Source organism: Balaenoptera borealis (genome assembly GCF_965194805.1).
Source record: "Balaenoptera borealis genome assembly, chromosome: 1".
NCBI lineage: Eukaryota > Metazoa > Chordata > Mammalia > Artiodactyla > Balaenopteridae > Balaenoptera > Balaenoptera borealis.
The window spans coordinates 54,741,572-54,768,827 of record NC_138860.1 but is presented as its reverse complement, the minus strand read 5'-3'; the positions used below and the strand labels follow the sequence as shown (position 1 = coordinate 54,768,827).

At 38.0% G+C, this 27,256-nt stretch overlaps 1 pseudogene across 1 annotated transcript; it reads right to left on the bottom strand.

Moving 5' to 3' along the window:
• Positions 1-8,000: 8,000 nt before the first annotated feature.
• LOC309632477 (small ribosomal subunit protein eS4 pseudogene) lies at positions 8,001-24,248 on the bottom strand (annotated as a pseudogene). Its single transcript has one exon. The product of its transcript is annotated as a small ribosomal subunit protein eS4 pseudogene (transcript).
• Between the last annotated feature and the right edge of the window lie 3,008 nt (positions 24,249-27,256).

Below are 27,256 nucleotides of genomic sequence, written 5' to 3'. Positions count from 1 at the left end.
CAATTACCAAATAACTAATGTTGTTGTTAAAAAACAATTGCTTTGAATGCAGTAACATTTAAAGTTTACATGCTGTACCATAAACTTTACAGTCACAACAAGCACCACACAACAATAAATTGGTTATAAAATGTAGACATAGCAAAAATAAAAAACAAGGCAGTTTTTGATAATGAACTGTTACTTTTCAAGTAGATACTTGAAGCTTGTAAAAAGTGAGAAGGTGAAATGGAAGAAGAGTTGAAATATTCATTATTTGTCCCTGGTCACAGAAGGTGATGACGTGAATGTCCTTGGTGACAAAGGGGTAATTGTAGGCAAATTACACTGATGCAGTAAAGTCAGTCTATTCTTGGAGGAGTTATTTTTATTTCCTCCTGCTAGATAAACATAAAAGATCATATGTGCTTCCAAAATGATCCAATCCCATCTCACCTCGTTGAAAATTGTTTTAGTGGAATAGCTTCCTTAATCCATAATTTTGTGGATAAGATGGATGAGTTGACAGATTCAAGACTGTATAACATTAAAATAACAGGGGAAACAGCACATTAATGCAAAACCCACAACTCCTTTTTTAAAATGTAACGAAGACATTTCATTGCACTGTCTAGGACTTCTAATACAGTGTTGAATAGAAGTGGTGAGAGCAGATGTCTTTGCCTTATTCCTGATCTTATGAGGAAAGCATTTAATATACCCCTATTAGATTTTAGCTAGTGTCCTTTTTCAGACTGAGACAATTATTTTTGATTCCTAGTTTCTGTGATTTTTATCAGGAATGAGTACTGAATTTTGTCAAATGCTTTTCTGCTTTTTATTGAGATGATTATGCTTTTTTCCTTTCTTATTCTGTAAATGTGGTAAATTACATTGATGGATTTTCTCATGTTGACGCAACTTTGCATTCCTAAGACAAAAACCCCACTTGGTCATGGTTATATTATCCTTGTTCTATGCTGTTGTTTTCCACTGGCCAATACTTTGTGAGGATTTTTGAATCAGTATTCATGAAAAATATTGGCCTGTAATTTTCTTTTTTTTTTAAGTGTGCTTTCGGGTTTTGGTATCAGAGTTATGCTGGCCTCATAAAAAAAACTGGTAAGTTTTTCTTCCTCCCATAAAGAGTTTATGTAAGATTGTTATTCCTTCCTCCTTGAATATTTGGTAGAATTCAGGATGGTAAAGCCATCTGAATCTGGAGGGTTTTTTGTTTTTTGTTTGTGGGACAGTTTTAAATTACATATTTAATTTCTTTAAGAGAGTTCTGCCTCCACTTCTTACTCTCTGTTCTACATGCATCTTATTTGTTTACCCAGCATTTATCTTTTTTGGGGGAAACATCCTTTCTTATTCTATGGGATCATATAAGAACTGTCAATCAGTGTATTTTATACCCCAGCTTCCTTGGAGGGTGTCAGTATGTTAGTCAAAGTGACATAGCAAATTGGGACTTTTCTGCTAAAAAAAGTGGGAGAAGACTGTCTCTTTCCGGGGACTTCCCTGGTGGTCCAGTGGGTAAGAATCCGCACTCCCAATGCAGGGGGCCCGGGTTTGATCCCTAGTTGGGGAACTAGCACGCATACTGCAACTAAGAGTCTGGATGCCGCAACTAAGAAGACTGTATGGTGTAACGAAGACCCAGAGCAGCCTAAATAAATAAATATTAAAAAAAAAAAAGATACAAGAAGTGAGCTGGAAAGTTAGGTTATTAAAAAAACAAAAGACTGTCTCTTTCCTTTATTGTAATGGTGCTAGGATACTGTGAGTTTAGGGTTGCCAGTGGCCATTTTCTCCAGTCACAGGGAGGAAGACTGTCTGTGGTTAGAAGAGAAGACCAATTCATGGAAGGAAGCAGAGTAAAAGATGGAAAGGAAAGAAGCCCGATTACATCATTCAGATCCCTAGGTCAAATCACGCCTAAATCTCGTTCTATTTTTGGACTTTTCAGATACATATGCCAATAGATTCTTAAAAATTTTTATTTAAATGTAAGTTAATTTGAGTTGGGTGTCTGACATTTGTAATGGAACCTTTAAAACATTATAGTATAGCAAATAGATTTACTAGAAGCATTTGGTCTTGGCTTCAGGAATGTTATATATTTCCCAGATAGCATTTGTGGGCTGACCTGGCTTGTCCTAACATGGATCACATTCTCATGTAAAAGAGCATCTCAAGTTCTAAAATACTGACCTAGCTGTGCCTTTTTTCAAAAAGGCTACTGGAACGTTTGGAGATTTGTTTTACTTTTCTATCTTAGAGATTGTTTCCTACAATATAATGAAGTGTGACATAATACGAGATGTCAAAGGTAAGCTTTGTTCTAAGAATAAATGAGCTGTACACTTGTCTATCTTGGTAAATAAAGAAGTCAATAGCATCATACTTTATGAGTTTATGGAATATATTTCATACCTAAATCTCTAGCCATTGAATAATTGAAAAAAATCTACCAAAGCATTCTATTTAATTAACTTTCAAAAACTTCTGCTTGAAATCCCTTTATAACTTAAAGGTTATGGAAATAACCTTTAATACACATTCAGTGAACTTATGTTTTGAAATAGAGTAGGTTTTAAAAAAGTTAATCAGGGAAATTGTTATACAGTTATTCTGAGTGGATAATTTTTATTTTACATTATGTTGTAAATACATTTGGTATTTCATTTTTAGGGAAGAAGATTTTATGTGAATCTGCTTTGGACCTTTGTGTTTGAAGTAACAAAAAGAAATTCATGTGTAATAGACTCAGCATTAAGATGGCTCCATGACATGGATCCTGAAACAAATTGTAGCATTACTCATCCTTTTACATCAATAAAGATTCTATTTTCAGACATAATGACATTTACTGGTTTGGAAGCTTTTTTCACCTTAATATTAAAGAATACTACTTTTATTAAAAATCTCTTGGAGATCCGATGACATTTGCTGATTGAATTTGAAAGTTAAGTACAATGAGATGTTCCCTCTCAGGCACTATAATATGGATTTTAAAGTTTGACAGACCTGGCTTCAAATCTCAGCTCTGCAACTAGCTAGTTGTTTGAGTTTGGGAAAGTTACTCAACTACTTAGGGTCTAGCACACTAATCTTAAAGGGTAATGTGAGCAATAGTGATAATGTATCCTAAGCATTTGTCATAGTGTCTGGCACATGGTATTTCCTCATTAAAAGGTAAACTTCCAAATATAATGGTGGAAACTGTCAGGTCCACACGAACATCTGAAATAGAATGGTTTCTGAGAGAAAACTGTGTAACTGATAATAGCCCATAATCCCACCACATTTTGCTTTTTCTATAAGGTTAGAACTATGTTAACATGGCTAAGATATAGGAATGTACCTGTGAGAAAACCACCATATAAGTAGGTGAGGAGAGCAGCCCTAAGAGAGACTGAAGGTGACTCTCTGAAGAGAAAAGTAAAAGGATTTTTTTGTGGATCTGTATGTGTGGGAGGGAGAGGCTGGAGGTTATGAAGCAAACAGATTATGGGAGAAGAAATCAAGTTTTCTTCCTCTTTAGAAAATCAGAGCATTTCGTATTTGGTCAGGATATTTGTTTTGTTTTATTTTGTTTTTTTCTTCTTTAGTCGACACACACTCAAACTGGGGATTTCCAGAGACTAGAAAGTAAAGCATCTAGAAGGCAGTCTCAGTGGCAAGAAAGCCATCCCAGTGGTCAGGAGAGGGATGAGGAAAGGTGAAACGAGGGGAGATTTGCTTACATCCTGTACCAGCCAGGGCATTAATGTAAGTTTTGCGTTTTTTAAAATATTAAGATTGTTAATGTAATTCTGTATTAGTAGGGTTTTCAGGGTATATGCCTGGAGAGAGATGTTGCGGCAGACACTGTTATTTCTCTGCCCAATATCCCTTCTTTCCTTCTTCATTGCCTACAGAACTCTTAATTTGAATGGAGCTGTTCTGTGAAAATCACGTACTTTTAAGCCTCCTGTGAAGCTAGGGGTGGCCATGTGACATAGTTCTGACCAATGAGATATAAGTGGGAGTCAGCCAGTGTGTCTTTGAAAGCTTTGCTTTCTTGGTAACAGGGGACAGAAGTGACTGTTATTGCCCTTTTGCTGTTGTTCTTGCTTTGATTGGATGGTTATTGCCCTTTTGCTGTTGTTTCTGCTTTGATTGGATGTTTGGAGCTGCAACATTCATCTTGTAATTATCAGGTGTCAAACGGCAGGATCCATGGATCCAAGAGCCGGATCCATGAAGGTGTTATAGAGCCAAGAGTCATTACATACTTTTGGACTTCTTGCTCTGTGAGAAAAGTCAACTCCTTTTGGCTTCATTTGCTATCAGTTGAATGTTGACACTTGTAGTTTTTTTTTTTTTTTTAATTAATTAATTTATTTCTTTATGGCTGAGTCGGGTCTTCGTTTCTGTGCGAGGGCTTTCTCTAGTTGCGGCGAGCGGGGGCCAATCTTCATCGCGGTGCGCGGGCCTCTCACTATCGCGGCCTCTCTTGTTGCAGAGCACAGGCTCCAGACGCGCAGGCTCAGTAATTGTGGCTCATGAGCCTAGTTGCTCCTCGGCATGTGGGATCTTCCCAGACCAGGGCTCGAACCCTTGTCCCCTGCATTGGCAGGCAGATTCTCAACCACTGCGCCATCAGGGAAGCCCCTGACACTTGTAGTTGAACGCATTTCTAACCAACACTATTGAGAAACAGGTTTTGTGTACTGATTCTTTCTTTATTTTATTTTTTTTAAGAAATTGAGATTTAGTGAGATATGATTAACATACTATACAATTCATCCATTTAGAGGGTACAGTTCAATGTGTTTTAAAATGTATTCACAGGGCTGTGCAATCATCACCACAATCTAATTTTAGATCCTTTTTGTTTCCTCCCCACTAAACGCCTTATCCATCCACAGTCATTCCCTATCTCCTCCCTCACCCAATCACTCTGGAGCCCTAGGCAACCACTAATCTACCTGCTATTTCTATATATTTGCATATTCTGTACATTTCACATGAATGGAATCATACAATATGTGGCCTTTTGTGTCTGACTTCTTTTACTTAGCAAAGAAAAGTAATTAGAAATGAAAAATTTTTTTCATGTTTTCAAGGTTCATATGTGTTGTAGCATATAAACCATTCTGTCTTCTGCCTGAATAATATTCTGCTACATGGATTTACCACATTTTATTTCCCTGCTTATCAGTTGATAGACATTTGGGTTGTTTCCACTTTTTGACTATTATGAATAATGCTGCTGTGGACATTTGTGTACAAGTTTTTTGTGTAGACGTGTTTTCATCTCTCTTGTGTATATACCTAGAAGTGAAGTTGCTGGGTCATATGATGATATTTTGAGGAACTGCCAAACTGTTTTCCAAAGAAGTTGCACTATTTAACATGTCCACCAGCAATATATGAGGGTTCCAATTTCTCCATATCCTCACCAACACTTGTTAGTGTTTTTTTGTTTTTGTTTTTGTTTTTGATGATAGCCACCTTAATGGGTATGAAGTAGGTATCTCTTTGTGGTTTTGATTTGCATTTCTCTAATAATTAATGATGTTGAACATATTTTCATGGACTTTTTGGCTATTTGTATATCTTCTTTGGGGAAATGTCTATTCAGATCTTATGCCTATTTTTTAAAAATGTACATTGTCATTTATTTATTTTTAAATATTTATTTATTTATTTGGCTGCATTGGGTCTTAGTTGCGGTATGCGGGATCTTCATTGTGACATGCAGAATCTTCATTGCAGTGAGTGGGCTCTTCGTTGCAGCACACGGGCTTCTCTCTAGCTGTGTCGCTCAGGCTCTAGACCATATGGGCTCAGTAGTTGTGGCACACAGGCTCAGTAGTTGTGGTGTGCAGGCTTAGTTGCCCTGCAGCATGTGGGATCTTAGTTCCCCAACCAGGGATCGAACCCTCATCCCCTGCATTGGAAGGCAGATTCTTAACCACTGGACCACCAGGAAAGTCCCTTATGCCTATTTTTTAATTGGGTTGTCTTTTTATTATTAAGTTGTAAGAGTGGTAACTATTTAAGTAGTTACTTAAATAGCAACAATTTCTAAAACATAATATACTTTAAACAAAGTAGGATATTTATACAATTGTCATTTTGATGCTTTCGAGTCAGTCACAAGAGGCATAGACATTGCATTTTAATTAATATGAAGGCACAATCATTAATGGTATTAGCATGTTATTATAAATATGTTTAGCCCTAAATCTCTTACTAAATCTTAACTGCTAATATACTCAGTTTAACCAAATGGACCTAGTAGAGTCAGGTTGGTTAGGTTTTTTTCTGGACTTGCATAGTGTCATTTGGCTATCAAGTCAGTGTCCCTGAATGGTAAATGCTTTTATTTTCTGCTTTAGCATTAATTGATAAAGCAATCTTGTCAAGGCTCCTGGTCTCTGACTCCCAAGAAAGGCCTTTTGGGGTACCTTCACCCTCCCTGAGAGTCAGAAACCACTAGAGTAAAACATTAATTTACTCCAAATGCCTGAAGTTTCTCATTAACTATTTCTCATAGCAGTGCTACAGGTTTAAGCGTCTGTTCTCTAGAGGTGATCCAGGACAGAGATGATTATTTTCCCCTGAACAAAGGCAATGGCAGTGGGGGTGAAGGGACATGGACAGATTTGAGAGACACATAAGAGGTAGCTGTGACAAGATTTGGTGACTGATCAGAGAACAGAAGGGTGAAGATGAGAGTGGAATAGAGGATGATCCAGATTTATGAAGTGGGTGACAGAATGAGAACAAGAGAATATCACAGGGAACAAGAGAATATCAGGTCAGTGTGAAGGAAGTGCCAAGTTCCGGTTTGAACACAATCCATTTGAAGTATCTCTGGGAAATTTACAAGATAGTATTGAGTAGATAACTGTATACCTGGATCTGGCCCTTAAGAGAGAGCTATAAGGTAAGGTGATGCGTTGGAAGTCTGAGCATGAGAGAGGCTGATAGCACTGAGAAAGAATGGAGAGTGAGGAGAAAAGAGGGCCTTATTCAGATCAGTGAGAAACATCAATGTTTGAAAGACAAAGAAAGGAGGAGTCTGCAAAGGTGACTGATAAGGAGTAGCTAAAAATGTATACAGAAAACAAAATTTCTGGAAAAAAAAGAGTTGTCATCTTTATCAGATGATTCACTGGTCCAATAACATAAGAATTGGAATGTGTCTATTAGATTAAATCAAAAAAAGGTTTTTGGTGCTTTTAATGAGAGTAGTTTAAGGGTATGCTCACATAGCTAGTTTGCTGCAGACCTGGGACTTGAAGCCAAGTCTGTCTAACTTTAAAACTGACATTCATAGTGCCTGAGAGGGAACATCTTGTTGTACTTGACTTTCTTTTTTTTTTTTTTTTTAATTTTTTAATTTAATTAAATTAATTTATTTATTATACAGCAGGTTCTTATCAGTTATCTATTTTATACATATTAGTGTATATATGCAGTCCCAATCTCCCAATGTGTACTTGACTTTCAAATTCAATCAGCAGATGTCATTGGACCTCCAAGAGATTTTTAATAAAGTAATATTCTTTATTATTTTATTTATTTATTTTTTTTTAAAGAGAACTAGGTGTCTAGTCATTTGGTTGTGCCAGGTCTCTTAGTTGCAGCAGGCAGTCTCCTTAGTTGTGGCTCGCTGGCTGCTTAGTTGTGGTATGTGGGCTCCTTAGTTGTGGCATGTGAACTCTTAGTTACAGCATGCATGTGGGATCTAGTTCCCTGAGCAGGGATCAAACCTGGGGCCCCCTGCATTGGGAGCATGGAGCCTTAACCACTGTGCCACCAGGGAAGTCCCAATAAAAGTAATATTCTTTAACACTCAGGTGAAAATAATTTTCAAAACAATAAATGTCATTGTCTGGAAATAGAATCTTTATTGATGTATAAGGATGAGTAATGCTACAGTTTGTTTCAGGATCCATGTGATGGAGCCATCTTAATGCTGAATCTATTACAGATGAATTTCTTTTTGTTATTTCAAGCACACTGGTCCAAGGCAGTCTGTTGCAGCAGGGAAAAGGATGGAGGGTGATGGAGGAGGGTACTGCCAGAGGAGATGATATTTGAGCAAGGACCTGAGTGCAGTGAGTAACAAAGCCGTGGATATAATCAGGGGAAGGAATATCGGCAGAGGGAATGCAAGTGCAAAGGTCCCAAAGTGGAAAAGGATTTATCAAGTGGAAGGTAGAGCAAGAAGGCTTAGAGCCTCAAGGCTTAATTCTACAGTGGAACTACTCAAAAGTCTCAAAGGATGCAATGTCTAGCCTGTCTTTTTATCCTTTTTCAATATGTAAAAAATCTATTTTGAAAAAGAAATCTCACAGAGCAAATGTTCAAGTATAGCACAGTAATGTTTTTCTTTGAAATATTTGGGAGTAAGGAAGTTGTTGATGTGGCCCATTGCCCCAAATCTTTTACTGTGTGTTTTTTACAGAAAAAAAATTGGTCCCAGAGACAACATTTTTGGGAGAACTATATGGAATTTTTTCAAGAGTTTCATCATTGAATTTATTAAATATATCTAAGAAGAACAATGTTTATCATCCTTAGACTATGTGCATAAAAAATATAATAAATTAATATATTAATATTCATCAAAAGTTGGTAGTACAGCATATGTTTTACTGTTTTATATGTACTCAATAAATATTTGTTGAATGAATGAATGAATGAAATACATTTATTTCCTCAGAAAGATTTTATAACATAACATTTTTAGTTCAGGCAACTTAATCTGGCTGCACTGTCCCTCCTGTCCTAGCTGTAATATCATATAATTCAGCATTATTATTACTTTTAAATTATTTTTATAAAGAAATATATGTCAGAATAATGGTGTATTATCTTTTTTTTTTTTTTATAAGGTGTAGGCTTATTTATTTATTTATTTTTGGTTGTGTTGGGTCTTCGTTTCTGTGTGAGGGCTTTCTCTAGTTGCAGCAAGTGGGGGCCACTCTTCATCGCGGTGCGCGGGCCTCTCACTATCACGGCCTCTCCCGTTGCGGAGCACAGGCTCCAGACGCGCAGGCTCAGTAATTGTGGCTCACGGGCCTAGTTGCTCCGCGGCATGTGGGATCTTTCCAAACCAGGGCTCGAACCCGTGTCCGCTGCATTGGCAGGCAGATTCTCAACCACTGCGCCACCAGGGAAGCCCCATGGTGTATTATCTTAATGGATTTTAATACTAATAAAATATTTGTTGTTTTTATAATTTTATTAGTTTACATAATCACTGGCATGAGCAAGTTAGTAAATGCTAAAACATTATGTTGCTGAACGTTTAAGTCTATGAATTTATTAAAAATAAGGAAGACATGTAATTAAAAGAATTTATTGAGGTATAGTTGATTTACAATGTGTTAATTTCTGCTATGTAGCAAAGTGACTTAGTTATACATATATATATATTCTTTTTCATATTCTTTTCCATTATAGTTTATCACAGGCTATTGAATATAGTTCCCTGTGCTATATACAGTAGGACACGTTGCTTATCCATTATATATATAATAGTTTGCATCTGCTAATCCCAAACTCCCAATCTTTCCCTCCCCCATCTCTCCTCCCCCTTGGCAACCACAAATCTGTTCTCTGTATCTGTGAGTCCGTTTCTGTTTTGTAGATATGTTCATTTGTGTTGTATTTTAGATTCCACATATAAATGATATTATATGGTATTTGTTTTTCTCTTTCTGACTTACTTTGCTTAGTATGATAATCTCTAGGTCCACCCATGCTGCTGCAAATGGTATTATTTCATTCTTTTTTATGGCTGGGTAATATTCCATTGTATATATATACCACATCTTCTTTATCCATTCATCTGTCGATGGGCATTAAATGTAATATTTATTAGCAACTAATGGGCCATGGACAAAGGAGTTATTTGAAATTATGGTTAAATGTTCTGCATATCTCCAAGTGTCTTAATATTGCTTCTAGATGATTAAATATGTTTATATCATTTATTTTTTCATTTGCAGGTTTACTTCAATTTTTACTTTTGTATTTTTCTTTTAAAATATTAATCAATATTAATGATATATTTGTAGTTCTTATGTGCCAAACAGGATTTTTAGTTAAGGCTATAGACTTGTCCAAGTGATCTGCTAAGAAATTGAATAGATTAGAAATGGTGCCTTTCCTGTGATCATTTCACTGAGCATAACATCAAACCTGTATCTCATAAGGCAAGTGTTTCCTTTCATTCATTTTACTTGACGTGTGTACAAAAACGAAGAAAGCAATTAACCAGTAACAGAACTCTGACCTACATTATAGCTAAGTAGCTGATATAGCTATAGCTACGTAGCTATAGCCATTACAGCTAAGTAGCTGATACAGCTATTGCTATGTAGCTATAGCCTCTCACATTTTCTGAAGGAGGTTTTGCACTGGACTTGGAGGTAGTCCATGATTCTTAAGAGATGAATGACTTGAAGGAGTAATGAAGATTCTTCAAAACACCTCTAGTACCTTCATGATCATTGTGACATTTGTTCAATGATGCCTGATGGCGTTACTTGATATTTGTTCATTTTCTTTCTTGCATACCTGTTTGCAGCTGACATGCTAAGAAGGGTATAGCTAACTCCCCCTTAAATATAACTGAGGAAAATCCGTCATTATAGTATTTACCAAGTTTCTTAGTAATTTGATTTGTCCATAACAAATGCATGATTTTTTTCTGCATGGTTTTACATGGCTTCTTATTTTGGTAACTGTGGAATGTCTTCCTCTAGTGTTGATGAAGGTATTGTACCCTTTTTGGTAACATTAGTCTGTACTGATCTAGATTAGTCTGCTGCCTCTTTGAGGTTGTCTGCAGCAATGCAACCCCTGTGCATTGGGGCAAGTTGCTTATTCTCTTTGTGTCTGTTTCTTCATTTGAAAAATGTTGAAAACAATAAAAGTAGCTACCTTCTACTATCTCCTGGGAGGTTTAAAGGATTAATATGTTAAATGACTTTGAACAATTCCTGGCACATACTAAGTACTAGATAAATACTACGTAATAAGTTCTAAGTATCATTAATAAGTACTAAATGTTATTTGTGTTGAGTGCACTGGTACTAAGCAAAATACTTTCCAGCTCTGTGTACGTGCAGTTGGGCCTGAAGCTGTGCAAATAACATTTTCCTATCTCTTCTTGCTTCTAATTCATGTTCCAATTTGTATATGATGTTTTAAACCAGCGGTCCCCAACGTTTTTGGCACCAGGGCCAGTTTCGGGGAAGACAATTTTTCCACAAACGGCCGGGTGTGAGGGGTAATGCGAGCAATGGGGAGCGATGAGGAGCCACAGATGAAACTTGTCGGCCGCTCGCCTCCTGCTGTCGCCCGGTTCCTAAAAGGCCGCGGAACCCCTGTTTTAAACCATTTTTAAAGGCAGTCTTGTGAGTAGGCCATAGTCATGTCTCACTCTTAACCATCATTAGTAGAATGGTTTAGTGTCACCGGATATGGATCTCTCTTCCTTGACTACGAGGTAACTCTTGTACTGTTTAATGTTTGCAAGCCAGCCTGAAGCCTGGAGGTAACTTGACGCAGCTCCTAATAGTTGCCTCTGTAAACTTTCCACACATCAGCTTTCTAATTCCAAGGGCTTAAAGAGGGGTGAATATTTTAAAATACAACGACTTTGAATGCAGCAAACACGAATTCGTTTATTTTCATCAGAAAACATCTAAACTTGGTGCTAAGTAACTGAACAATATTCATGAAATGGACTGAGTCTGTCTCTGGGAACAATAAACAGTTCCAAATCTGTTGGAAGATACAACAACTTTTGTTATGTTTTGTGTCAAGGAATGCTATTGTTCCATATTTATTTCAGAAATTTAAAGGTAAATCCAAATTAATTTAGTTTTAAGAATTTTATGATACCTTTTGGAGTATTACAACATAGGTATCACAAAATGAACCTTGGGAATCATTGGCCAGTTTGTAACTCACCATTCACACTTGTCAAAAAAACAAAATAAATGCACCAACCATGCTATCATCTGCAGATTACATTCACCTCTAGACCCAGCCACAGATCTTACATAGCAACTTGAAATAAAAAGGACATGCTTTTGTGTTATAAGGCAAAGAATGAGCATAGAAGTAACACAGAGAAAAAGACGAGATTAAACATTGACCTTTTTATAGTCAGAGGACTCGCTATCATTACAAGTCATGAGAATTCTTAGAGTGTAGTTGAAAGAACTTATTACTCCATAGGCTGTTAGACACTGAGTGTGTGGAGGGAGAGGGATGAATGAAGAGAATTTGGTGGTTGGAAAAATAAGTGGGAGTAGAATGACTGACCTGGTACTAAGATCCTTCAGTCCAAGTGATGAACAAATGCATTTCTCTTTCTACCTTCATAAACCACGACTGACCCGTTCAAGGTGGATTCTCCAAGCAGGGCAAAACAGAGGTCACCCTGACATAAACCCATGGACAGGAGGCCCCTGAAGATTTATGTAGATTTAGGAAGATTCTGTTTTTTTCTTCTTTCCTTCTCTTTTTCCAAACACCCATGGAATGCCATAGGGAGTCCTGGATATGTCCCAGGAACCTGGCAGGGGACAACTGAGCAAAAGTTTATTAACTAATGATCTGAATTTACATCAGAATTTTGCCACCCTCGCTGTTTCTGTGTGAACTGAACACATGTAATTGATATATTTCTCCTGCCATGCCACAGCACTAACCAAATGATGGGTCCACTTTTCTTGCTATATTTCTAGCTAAGTTGAAATCACATTTAGAACTTGAATGGTACACTAGTCTCATTAATTAATGTAATAAATGCTTACTGAGTGATACTGTGCTAGTTTGTGTATATGTATGTGTGTGCATGTGTACTTGTGTGTCTGTGTGTGTGAAAGAAAACATCACAGGCTGATCCCTTAAATATCCTCCACTCTTTGAAGGGAGCTGAAGCTTGCACGTTGTTAATTCCCACACAGGCCTAGATGCTATAAAATTTTAATTGGACCGTGAAGATGTAGAGCGGAAGGAGAGTACAGGCATTCTAGATGGAGGCAAATTTATATGCCAAGACACAGAGGCAGTGCAGTTCAGATGTTTATAGGAAATAAAAATTTCATCCATTCATTCATTCATTCCATAAATATTTATAGAGTACCTACTATGTGACAAACACTGTCCTAGACCCTGGATATTCAGCACTAAACAAGGAAAAATCTTTGTTCTCATGAGACTTTCATTCTGAGAGACAAGGGACAGATGGTAAACAAAAAATTAGATACCTTCAGACAGTGATAAGTATTATGAAGAAAAGAGCAAGGTAATATAGGGCATAAGTTGGGTAGAAGACATTAGATAGTGCTGTCAAGGAGGGGTTCAGTTTCTCTGGAGACAGGTTCTGTGATAGGACTGTCAGGTAGAAAACTAAAAAGATCTGTATGGGAGAGTCGATGGAACACTGTGAGTGTCAGGCCTGGTAAGCTCTTTTGGGACATTTCTAGAAAACACTAAGTACTTTAATTCTTAAAGAAGTGCTATCCGGTGCTCACTTTCCTGACCAATGGTCTCTTCTAGTACCCTGTATAGAGGAACACTTGTATCCATGCTTGACAGCTAAGTGGAAATAATCATTCTCTATTTGGGCACTATTATATCTTGAGTCATTTAACTTTATTCAATTTCTAAATGCCAAGAGGCTAATCTTGACAAGCTTATCCAAGAGAGCTTTAAGAATTTGTTTTTAGTTGCTCATAAAGTATTTTCAAATCACATTCAACTTCAGTTTATTACTTTTCCTGTGTTTCACGAAAATTACCTCACACTGAAGTCTATCCACACGGGAATCAACGAAGTTCAACCACTTTTCAGTTGTTTTTGTAAAAATAACTGAATTTTGAAAAAAGTAATATTATTTCTTTACTTCCACACCTAAGGAAAAAAATGTCTCAATGGATTTTTCTCAAATATTCCAGTAATACAATTTTTCATTCAATGCAAATACAGAACGTTTTAACTTACAAGGAGAATTTTTTTTTTTAAATAAATAATGCTAAATTGTTCTCAAGAAATGATATGCTGTGAGTGGTGTAAGAGAGTGGCCATTTTTTCTTTTTTTTTTTAAAGGGAACTTTATTTTTATTTATTTATTTATTTATTTTTGGCGGCATTGGGTCTTCATTGCTGCGCGGGCTTTTCTCTGGTTGTGGCGAGCAGGGGCTACTCTTCATTGCGGTGTGTGGGCTTCTCATTGCAGTGGCTTCTCTTGTTGTGGAGGATGGGCTCTAGGTGCGTGGGCTTCAGTAGTTGTGGCACACGGGCTCAGTAGTTGTGGCTCGCGGGCTCTAGAGCTCAGGCTCAGTAGTTGTGGCGCACGGGCTTAGTTGCTCCGCAGCATGTGGGATCTTCCCGGACCAGAGCTTGAACCTGTGTCCTCTGCATTGTTAGGTGGATTCTTAACTACTGCACCACCAGGGAAGCCCCTACAAGGAGAATTTTTAAAGAACGTTTTAAGCATGTGAGCTATAGTGGAAACTTATTATCTTAATGATTTTTGTTTTTCTTGACACAAAAACTATTAATCAAACACTACTAGCTTTATTGTAGCTCTAAACCTCTGTACTTCCTTTAGAAGAGCTTGTAGTTTATAATGCTTACAATCTGGCTATCTGGAGTATGTCTTATGAGAAGAAAACAGTTTCCACAAGTTAAGCTGAATGATATCAAAGAAATAGGCAATACTGAGATCATTTGCTGACAGTGTGTTAGGAGGGAAAGGCCTGAGAATGGAGGGGTGGGGCTGGGTTGTGGATCACATTAAACATTAGAAAAAATGGAAAAACATGACAAGAAAATGGGGTAGGAGTAAGGTGGTTTCTGTGTTCAGTAAGGACACACCATCCCATGAAATTAAGCAACAGTATCATGCTTGTTAATGTTGCCAGTTTTACAGAAACATCACTTATAAAACTGGACACTAAAGTATAATAAGAAAAAAGTCATCATTGCTTTTTATAAAATTATAGAGGTCACTCTTAGGAAAGCAATAGACAAGGTTAATTTTAAGGTTGCAAGTATAGTTTGAGGGTAGACTCCAAATTATTGTGCTGAGTTACTATCTTTCTTAATTTCATTCAGTTTATGAAATATTTTTTCAAAGTTTTCATAACTGGTAGGTGGGTGACAGGAGATGCAGCATAGCAGAGTTTATGGTGACCAGGGATGAGAGACTGGGTGCCAGGTAAGCAATAAAGAGTCAGATAAAAAGAGAAGACATGTATTGTATATGTAATAGTCAGCTTTGGCATACTGTAGACTGAGTGGCTTAACCAACAGAAGTTTTCTCTTAGTTCTGGAGACTAGAAGTCCAAGATCAAGGTCCTGGCTCATTTGGTTTCTGGTGAGAGCTCTCTTCCTGGCTGCCTTCTTGCAGTGTCCTCACATGTCCTTGGTGTGTATGTAGGGAGGGAGAGAGGAAAGGAGGGAGAGAGAAGGAGAGTAGCCAGCTCTCTAGTGTCTCTTCTTGTAAGGATACTAATCCTGTGGGATCAGGGCCCCACCCTTATGATCTCATTTAACCTTAATTACTTCCTTAGAAGCCCTTATTTCCAAATTTAGCCACACTGGGGGATTAGGGCTTCAACATATGATTTTTTTGAGGGTACATTAATCCATAAAATATAGAAAAGGGGATGGGGCTTCTAACAGAAGCAGGAAGTAGAAAAGTTTTACTACAACTGAATAATAAATTTGGCTCTGAGCCTCCTGGCAAATAAGGCAAAAAGGGAAACATAATAGGCAGTGTGAATTTAAATCAGTGAATAATCTCTTTGACATCTTAAGACTATTCCCTCATACCGTGTGTTTCTGTTTGTTAAAGTAGTTTCAGATATTGACTGGTAAGGGCAGGCAGGAGGTGGGGAGGGATGTATTTTGGGGACTAGAAATTCTGTTGCATTTCATACCACACCATAGATTTTCTTTTTGTACATAGAAGGCTGATTTCAAACACTGCTTTTATCCCTTGGAGACTGGGTGGAAGATGTCAGGTAGTACAAGTTCTGGACTGGAGTTGACCTTATTGCCACGAGAATTAAAGACTGGGCTTTTGAACTGTCAATGCATATGCAGGAATGAAACAAAACAAGTGGAAAAGTCACAAATCCTGCAAGCAGAATTTTTCAAATCTGAGGGGGATTTGTAAACCCTATTGCTGGTTCAAGTTAATAAAATACTTTTTACCAAAAATGCTAAAGAAGATCACTTATGTTAATTGTTTTATATTCAAGTGAATTTAAAATGATTTTATCCTGATAGTTGCCACTATCTATGGAATAACTGAAGGCAATTTATTCATCACAAACTAAAGTTGACATTTTTATTTTAGATGCTCAGGGTTGGTCAGTATAATGTACACAGTGCAAAGGGTCACAAAATCATTTGAATGATGATTGTATTAATAATTAATATTAAGTTCTTAAATGGTTTGTGCCAGTCTTATTTTTATTTTTTAATCATGCCATATAATCTTCAGTTAAGTACAAAGACCTTTTCAATCACATAACCTAGAGATGATTTCACCCTATTTGGCTGCCAGTCTCTTTATTTCTCTCTTCAGCAATGGTGAGGTGGATCCCTTTTCCTTGGGGAAGAGATAATCTGTGGTTTGTTGCCTTTACCAATAACAAAAATGTTGGCGAGCCAGGAGGCAAAGCTGTTGCCTTTGGCATCTTTCACATGAACCATATCAAAAGAACCAGGAGGTCTCTTTCTGTTGGTGATCACACCAATTCTTCCCAGGTTAGCACCTCTGGTCACCACATACAGGTTACCAGTGTTAAACTTGATGAAATGGGTAATCTTGTTAGTCTCCAAATCAATCTGAATGGTGTCATTCACCTTGATGAGGGGATCAGGGTAGCAGGTGGTATGATCATCATGAGTTACCAGATGAGGGATTCCTTTTGTGCCCACAAAGATCTTTCTCACTTTGTACGACTTGTACTTAGCTTCCTTAGGTGTACTACAACAAACAGCAAAGTGACCCTTGGTGTCATAGAGAGATGGAAATTCTCTCTGGTCTTGTTAAGACTGATGAAATCTATTAAACCAGCAGGGTAGGTTATATCAGCTTGGACCTTGCCATCAGTCTTAATGAACTGTTGCATGCAGATCTTCTTTGCTTCATTTCCTGTCAGAGCATACTTAGGTCTGTTCCTTAGAAAACGATGAGGGGGAGACATTCTCTCAGGCTTGTGGGGACTGGTAGATGGACGAGGAACGGACACATTGGTCAGTTTATCAGCATCCAATGCTTTGGAGTTGTTACATGCTTCAGATGTTTCTTGGGATCATGAGTCATGGCTGTGCTAGCCATGAAAAGAGCATTCTTCAATCCTTTTTAGCTTGCCTAAACTTTCTTTGAAGTCAACTTGGTTCTTAAATTTACATTGTTTTCTCAAAGTGGTAAAAAGAGAAAAAATAATTTCTGATCATTGAGATCCTTTCAAAATGGCAAATTCAAGACTATCAGTGTGTCAAAATATAACCAGAAAAACAAGTATAATGTAAACCTCAACACTTTTTTCCTTCATTCATCCTTTTGTTCATTCACAATTTGATCAGTTTATATTGAGTGCCATCTACATGCCAGGATATTTGTTAGGCTCTGGATAAACTGTGGTCTCTTGGAATTTCCATGCTATTAAAATGCAATGTGGTGTGATAGCTGCCATTCTAGAGATAAGCACAAGTGTTACTGGAACACTCGTGGGCGTCACCCTGGCTAGATGAGAAAATTTGGGTTGGTTTCTGGAGGAAGTAGCATGTGGGCTGTAAGATGAATAAGAGCAAGCCATGGATAGAGCAGGGAGTTCCGGAGGTGACACTGTATGCTTGGGAGCAGCTGGTTCAAAGGCAGAGAGGCACAACTGAGTGAAAACTTAGAGTGACGTGTGTACAGTGGACTATCGAGTGAGAGTAGTGTGAGGCAAGGGGGAAGGCTAGGATAGAGCTTTGCATGCCATGCTAATTTGGCACCTTCTCCTAAAAGCACTCCTAAAACCTTTGAAGGGTTTTAACCATTGGATTGGGGATGATCAGATCTGATTTTTGAATGACAGTGCCAATAGGAGTGTGGCAAATAGATTGAGGGTGGGGTGCGAGAACCGTGGTCTAGGATCAAGTTAGAAACTATTGCAGTAATCCTGGCAAGAAGTGACGAGGTCCTGAGTGAGACTGTTAACTATTTCCCAAAGACATAAAAACAAATTTCTTACACAATTCTGGGCCAGATGCTTTAAACAGTTATTTAAAGGAAAGCAGATAATTTCTGTTTACAGGCAAGGCTAGTTCATTTTTTTCTTTCTCCTTAAAAACAATATAACCCATCAATGCAAATTTGAAGCCATATGATATTTTAGAACTTCCTAAGAAAAAAACAATAGATAAGCCAATATTAAATCATCCATGCTTACAAATAGTCTACTCCCTTTTCATGCAACCCTCTGCAGATTAATTAGAACCATTCCCATAAATTTTAATAGTAACATATGTTCTGTCATCTGCCAATCTATTCTCAAGTCTATACAAGTATGACTGTATGTCACGGTGAACGAATGAACTGGAAAGATCAAAGTTATTTGATCTGATTCTATGACTTATAATTTTCAAATCAATATGAAGAGAAAATAGCAGGCATCAGACATCCATCTATGCTTGTACCAGGTCATACACTGTAATTCTATCCAAGTACAAATTTCCATGGTAAACAGGGCAAGACTTGCCAACATTTCACAGGTTTCCAAAAAGAAGCTATGTCCCTCTTGGGAGAACTTTGTAACTGGGAAAGAAAATCCTCACAGATGAAATCTCCAGCAAAATAAAGTCACAGACTGTATTTCTGCAGCAGGCCTTTTGCCAAATGTCTCATCAACAAGTATGGTGCTGGCAGTGACCCGTCTATGGTAGATGGGTAAAATGCTACCACCAAACCTTGTTTTTATTTGCTCACAGCTTCCTAGGAAAAAAAAAAAAAATCTGACTTTGAGTTGAAATTTTCCACGTTTCATCCCAGTCCAAAGGTGACTTAAAAAAAAAATTTTTTTTTTTGGAAAGTTGAATTAAAGTCAAGTGAAATTTGTAAAGTTTAGTCATTTGGGGAGGTATGTGTACACAAAGATCTCAGTGGGTAACACAAAAAAATTATATTTTCCTTTTCCTTGTGACTTTTGAGAGACTAAATCCTTTTGGCTCTTTCTTTTAAAAGGATTTAACCCTGTCTCAGTTACAGGGGCAGGAAACCAACCATTATTTTCAAGTTATTCAAACAGTTTTTTGCCTAGGAAGTACTAATAAAATAAGACTTTACATATTAAATCCACTAGTAGTTTAAAAAATTTAGAATGTCCTCACATACATTTGACAGAAAAAAATATTCACAAATAATGAGTGTAATTCAATTAAATTCAATAAATCTACTAAATACCAGGCACTAAGTCAGTGTTTAGTGTTCAAGGTATATAAAGCTGAATAAGGCAGGTCCTGTCCTCCAGAAATGTATTATTTGGTAGTGGAGATAAGAGTAATAAAAATGGCAATAATATAAGGCAGAATACAATAAGTATAGAGGTATAAGCAAAGTGATGTGGGACCACAGAAATGGAGAAATTAATGTTGATTGTAGGATGGGAATAGTTTATTCTGGGTTTTGAAAGATTGAGAATGGCAAAGATCATTGAGTTGGGAAGGACATTTCAGACTAGAGACCACTGTGAGTACACCAATTGAGGTTAGAGATGGGACTAGTCAAGGTGGCTGCAGAGTTGGATATGACAAAGGAAGGAGTAGAAAATAAAGTTGGGAAATTTGAAAAGTTAGTCTCAGAGTTAATCAATGGGTATGCTACTGGTTTTTTGGGGTGGATGGGTCTTTGTCATCTTAGGGAGTGTGCATCTCTGGTCCCAGCCTTCTAAAAGCCATCAGTGCTGCATGGCATTTTGACCACTGAAAAGAATCCCCAAAGATTTTCAAACACATCCTGGGGCAGGCAGTATCACCTCTGAAGAAAATGACTGAAGGTGGCTTGGATTCCAAATTTGGGAGCAGTCCTTAGTTCTGTAGGTGGTGAGCATCTACAAAAATGATTCTGACTAGAGCAAGGGCACGAGCAGACTTGGGATTCAGGACAATGATTTCTGGAGATGGAATCAGAGGAGGAAAAGAATGGGATAATCAATTCAGTCTATTGCAATAGTCTGGAGAAGAGTCAATGTGGACTTAAACTAAATTTCATCACTTTCATGCCTAAAAACATTAATAGACATTATTATTATTATCTTAGCTATTCCTTTTACCTCTGATACTCCATCGCACTGCACTGTGGACCTCTTTGTGCTGTAGCTGCTTTCCTGTTTTTTTCTTTCCCCAAATTAATGTCATACGGTAAAGTCAGTATTACAAAACAAGATTTTTAGAGGGTGATCATAACACCCTTTCTACAACACACTTTCTAATTATAGCATATACACGTGGGGCGTGGAAAGCTCTATTTAAAAACAGGACAGAAAGAATGCTGTTTCTCTGTTTCATTTTAGATAGTGTTTGGATTCTTTCACTTCTTGAGTGGTTGTTTTTCTTTTTCTTTCTCTCTCTCTCTCTTTTTAAAGAAAGACTCTGTTGACAGTAGATTGAATAGTTTTGAATCCCAGATGCCAGTGCAGTGGAAACTCAAAAGTGGATAGGCAGATGGAGTCTTTCAGAAGCACCACTAGTTTCCAAAACAGAAGACGGTGCCCAAGGAAGTAGGTAGTGTCACTACTTGGATGTGTGCAGGAAATCCTCCAGACTAGTGGTGCGGGGTGCAGAGCACGGCTGCCCTCACAGAAGCACCAGTCTGCACATCTCAAAAGGGCGTCCTGACTTAACACAGCAGCTGTGATCGCATCTTGTAATGTGTCCTTCTCTCCCAGCTGCTGAAGTATTGCTGCCTTCTGCTTTCCCCAGGGAACTTTGGAAGGGACTATACTGACAGAAGATCAACCACAGATATGTTATGCTTAAGTTTTTTGGTTTTTTTTTTTCTCTAAAAAACCCTCTTCAGGAAACATTCAGGTGGTTTTCCATTTGAAACAAAATGGGATTTCAAGCCCATTAAGCAACTGAAAACTCGTACCACATCTATGCAGAAGCTCAAGGACTTGAGATCACAAATTTGAATCTGATCCTAGTCATTAGTGAGGCTCTCATTCTCCAAACCTCACCTGAACTTTCAGCTAAGCTCCTGTTAAGGGTCTCTAAAACTGGCTTGGGGCCCCACGCAGTTTTTCTAGGGCTCTATTCCCTTCAGTTTCTCTTGTGAAAAATTGTTAATTTTGCTCTTCATTTAAGAACATACTGAAAAAATAATGATTACAATGTTTTTAATTTTCTTGGTACTTTATATGTTATAAAGCATTTTCATATATATATTAATCTATTAAATACTCTGAAGCACAGAGGATTGAGGGACTTAAGCAAGGTCACAGAATGAAAAATCCAGAACTCAGGTCCAGGTCTTTTGACTCCGAGCCCATGCTGTTCCCTCTACAGTTTGCTATTTAATTACCAGCACTTCGATCCCCTGAACTGATGGTGAGGAGGGCAAGAATTTCTGAGCCATAAGATCTCCAGTTCCGACCTAGGGTCTGCTGCTTTGAATAATGAGAATCAGTTCCATTGGGAGTTTCCAGAACTGTCTTTTAGAAGTTTGTGGTTTACGGCCCTCAGTGATAGGAGAGGCCAGTAGCCCCAGCTCCTGGTGACCATTCCTCCCTATATTGTTGCACGCAGTAACTCCGGGCAGCATTCTCTGCTGGCTGTGGTAACTCCCAGTTGTTCCTGTCAACAGCTTTTGAAAGGTCCTCTGGGCCATTCCAGAATTTCTTGCTTCCTGGAATAGCTCCTTGGCCAGTAGACAGCACAGCGTCACTACCTCAGCACCACCGCTAAGGGCAGATCACGCTCTAGTGCACCACAGCTCTTCGTGGAACTTCTTCAAATAAGCCCCCAAAGTGACTCAGGGGAAGCAAGACTCTGTAAGGGCCTGTAATTTCACACTGGGTTTTGCTGGACTCTAAGAAGACAAATTTGGGTCTCCTGAGTTTCCACTGATTCAGAGTGAGTGCCTTGATATTCTTCTTTCAGAAGTCACACGTTTGCCCATAAAATTTCTCTCTGCGTGCTCAGTCCTTCCTTATTGTGTGTTTATGTGAAACGAGCCCCAGAAACTGCCCTACGTATCTCCAAACTCTCAAGCCCTCAGGATTTTCTAACACTGACCCTGGGTTATATAGAAACTCACAGTTAGTCTCAATAACCACTTAGCAATAACAGTAAGGTGAGGTTTATTTAGAGCTTGCCACATGCCAAGACCTTTTCTAAGTGCTTTCTATTAACTTTTAAAATCCTCATAACACATCCCTGAGGAAAGTCCTGTTATAAGCCCCTTTTAAAAACAAGGAAAAGGAGACTTATGAAGTTAAAAAAAAATCTGCTCAGGAGGTAATGGATGGGAGATCTGCCTTCTGGTTGTTTCTGAATTCCAGAAGTTTCTAGTGGATAAGAAGATATATCATGTTAAAAAATTTGAGCACCTACTTTATCCTTGCAGAATGCCACGTTTTCCCTGAGGGCAGACTTCTTTAAGCCTCCTGTGGTCTGGACAGAGCTAAGATTTCTGGGGCAGACACTTCTTTTCTCACCTAACAGCCATTCCTGTTTCTTCCTTGCCAGAGTCCCTGGCTTTGTTCATATGGCAATGTGCTGTGGAGCCTCAAGGGACTGGATCCTTGTTGGCCTCATTCAACCACAGAGATCCCATTCTTCTTTGCATGTTGGGTATAGGGGCAGTTCTGGATGAGTTGGGGGATCTTTGGGGTGCTTCTAGACCTTCTAGACAAGATATTCCTCTTTGAGTGAATACAGAACCACATGAGGTGAAAGCCCCTTTGCTCTCATTCTTCCCTTCCTGCTTTGGATGATGTTGAGTGAGGAGGTGCTATCTGGGCCTCAGAGAGCTTTTGGCCATTAGATTACAAGCCTGAGGATAGAAACCAATATCCTGTGGCTGGCAAAGTGAGATAATAAAAAAAAAGCCTGGGTCTTTTTTAATGACATGGAGCCTCCAAATTAACCCTGGGATCACTTCTGAATTTCTCATGAAATTGATAATAACTGTCCTTTTATTTATGCCAATGCTTATCAAAATGTTAGAAGTATGTGTCAGTACACAAACTGTTTCTTACTGCTCTGTAAAGAGATAAGAACAGAAATTGAGAATAAGGGTTTAGATACTTCCATAGTACATTGTTTGACATTGTTGTTAAACCAGCAACGGTAGACTTGTTGAATAAAATATTGACCAGTCCAAGATGGATTGGAAATTAAAAGGACAACAACAATGCCATAGGTAATTTAGTTGATAATTCAATGGACTTTCTTCTTACTGTCAGCTAAGAGTATTCCTAACCCTTAAGAAAAGAAGTTTGTGCCCACATGACTGGTATGCTCTCAAATTTAAACAGATTTATGTCACACGGTAGAGGCTTAGACACAACTGGCCTTTCGCCTAGAGGCTATCTTAATAAATGTGTCATTCTGTTTGATCTGATTCCTCTGTGGTTGTCGTGCTTTGAGGGAAAACCAAGCCACTTCAGGTAAAGCAGGGCGGCACAGACTGGTCACTTAGTAAAGAGAGCAAAAGTATGAAGTTGGCAACATTCAGCTGAGGGCTCTGTCATGTGGTCATTCAGGGGTCCCTGCCACCCAGCCAGTCTGCCATTCCTCTTCTTCTCTCCGCCATTCTTGTTTTTGCTCTCAGCCTGATGTGAATTCATCTCTAATAAGTTTCTTTTAATTTTTATTTTTTATTGAAGTATAGTTGATTTACAATATTAGGTTCAGGTAATCACTACAGCATAGTGATTCAGTATTTTTACAGATTATACTCCATTAAAAGTTATTACAAGGTAATGGCTATAAGTCCCTGTGCTGTACAATATATCCTTATTGCTTATGTATTTTATACATAATAGTGTGTGTCTCTTAATCCCATACCCCTAATTTGCTCCTCCCTCATCCTTCTCACCTTTGGTAACTACTAGTTTGTTTTCTTTGGGTGTGAGTCTGTTCGGCATATGTGTTCATTTGTATTATTTTTATTTTTTAATTCTTATTTAAAATTTTTTATTTGTATAATTTAAACAAATTTTTATACAATTTTTTTTTTTAATTTTTATTTATTTATTTATTTATTTTTGGCTGTGTTGGGTCTTCGTTTCTGTGCAAGGGCTTTCTCTAGTTGCGGCAAGTGGGGGCCACTCTTCATCGCGGTGCACGGGCCTCTCACCGTCGCGGCCTCTCGTTGCGGAGCACAGGCTCCAGACGCGCAGGCTCAGTAGTTGTGGCTCACGGGCCTGAGTTGTGGCTCATGTTGCTCCGCGGCATGTGGGATCTTCCCAGACCAGGGCTCGAACCCGTGTCCCCTGCATCGGCAGGCAGATTCTCAACCACTGCGCCACCAAGGAAGCCCTATACAATTTTTAAAGGTTACTTTCCATTTAGTTGTTACAAAATATTGACTATATTCCCCGCATCGTACTATACATCCTTGAATCTATCTTACACCCAATAGCTTATACCTCCCACTCCCTCACCCCGAGATTGCCCCTCCCGCCCACAGCTGGTAACTACTAGTTCGTTCTCTGTATCTGTGAGTCTGCTTCTTTTTTGTTTTATTCACTAGTTTGTTGTATTTTTTAGATTCCACATATGTGATATCATCCAGTATTTGTCTTTCTCTGTCTGACTTATTTCACTAAGCATGATATTTTCTAGGTCCATCCATGTAGCTAATAATGGCAGAATTTCATTTTTTTATGGCTCACTTATATTCCACTGTACATATATATCACATTCTTAATCCATTTGTCTGTTGACGGGCACTTCCATATCTTGGCTATTGTAAATAGTTCTGCTATGAACATTGGGGTGCATGTGTCTTTTCGAATTAGAGTTTAATAAGTCTTTAGCAAATAAATTCCCATAAAGCCACTTAAAACTTTGTGACTTTAGGAAAATCACTAACCTCTCTGAATCTCTGTTTGTAAAATGAGAATAATATGACACCCTGCTATATAAATAATAATAATAATACCTAGCATTTATTGTGTGCTTGGTACAATGTTAAGCCCTTTATAGGTATTACAACATTTAATTGTCTTAATGACTTTATGATATATGTGCTACAATTTTATCTCCATTATATGAACAAAAACTGTGACAAGGTTACAGAGCCATGGTTTGAACCCTGATGTGACCACTAGAGCTCTCCTGCTTAACCACTATGCTGTAGCTCCTTATTGTAAATGTAAGGAATTGTTAATATTATCTGATGAAAAAATTTGGATCAAAAATAGCTTATCTAGTGATTTTGCCTGTGTGAACCACCCATTCATATAATTGCATATTAATATGACTAAATGTTTAGAAACGAGCCATTTCAGAGAATCAAAAAAGGAAAAAAAAAAAAAGAAAAGAAAAGAATCAGCTGGAATATCTGGCTTCTGATTGGTTTCCTGTTCAGAAGTTTCCCAAAAGTAAACTTAATTATAGTGTTGATCTTGGTAGATTAGAACATGTGAATAGCTTGGAGTATTTTGCCAACTGGACCAACCCTTTTCAGGTTGATCCCTCAGCAGCCAGAGGCAGTGGAAAGATCTACTTCATTCCTTGGTAATCAGCCTGTTTGATGGAAGGCAGGGCTAAGTCCAGGAAACATACAAGACCAGGATCAGAGGAGTTGGCCTCTAAGTCTGGCTCTTTTACCACCTGGCTAAGTGACATTGGGCAAGTTACTTAACCCTTTCAAGTGTCAGCTTTCTGCAATTTGCAGTGAGGCTCAATTGAAATAATAGAGGTGTAAGTTGCTTGTCCACCCGTAAAGGCTTGTGAACATATTTTTATATTTTCTATTTATATCAGTGCCTAATCCCTGATATTGACACTGTGGTATATTTGGAAGCAGTAGCATGCTTCAGTGAAAATTCCACTCTCTCCAAGACAAGTGATTTGGATTCCAGTCTTACTCCATATCTAACCTGCTGCAGCAATGTTTTCTTACGTGAAAAATGAGGGATGTTTATGGAGGGAGGGTTTCTAAATGATCTCTGGAACCCTGCGCCATTTCATCATCAAAATTGCTGAGATACTTTCTTTAGGTATTTATTAACAGAGGTTGCTACTGTTGCATTTCCATGTAGCTGAAGCACATCTACAAAAGACACCAGAAACTACTCTTTTGACTCATAAAAGCAGACAGCACAGCTATGGATCAAAAGGGTATCACACAGACACAGCTCAGATGCAGTCTGCCAAGGGAAGGAGCTTGCATGCGTGCTTGGAGAGCACCCCAAGTACCTCACTGGAGCGGACACTGCATGAGCACAGGGCTGTGAAGAGATTTTTAAATCCCAGGATGCAACTAAGTTTGGCCAAATCAGCCCTGCTTAGAACATCAGAGCTACAAAGTTCAGTATGGACCAGGAGGAAACTGAGGTTCAAAAGGAACACATCAATTGCCTGAGGCTGCACAGAAGATCAGCAGTTAGCAGGCTGGAATCCATCTCACCTAATTCCCAGGCCAGGGATCTTTCTATAGTCCCACGCAGCCTTATTTACAAAGATGACGTTATTAAAATTATCTTGAGGAATTGCTCAAAGAAATCATCGCAAAACACCTAAAGAACACAAAACTTTTGAAACACTAGGATGATTTATATATTTTTCACTCATCTAAGATGTGGATATTTTAGCAATATCTTTTTTTAATCAACATATAATATGCATACATAATTCAGTAACATTCCCTGTATCATTGCTGAGAGTTATATATAATTGCAAAGAAAATATTGTGATATCAAGCTGATGAAACTTTATATTTGAAAGATTTCTTTTTTTTATTAATTATCATTGGAGTATAGTTGCTTTACAATGTTGTGTTAGTTTCTGCTGTACAGCAAGATTTCTCTTTTTGATGTTCTGATTCATAGGCATCTGAAGCAGTTCTCTGAAAGAAGTATTTTATTTTTTGTGGAACATAATGTAAGCACTTACCCCAGATCAACCAGAAGGAAATACATAGTGGTGAAAAAACGATTGAAGGGGAATGGCATGTTTAGACCCAGTAAGACCTGAGGGTCATGGTGGACTATTAGCCAAATACGAG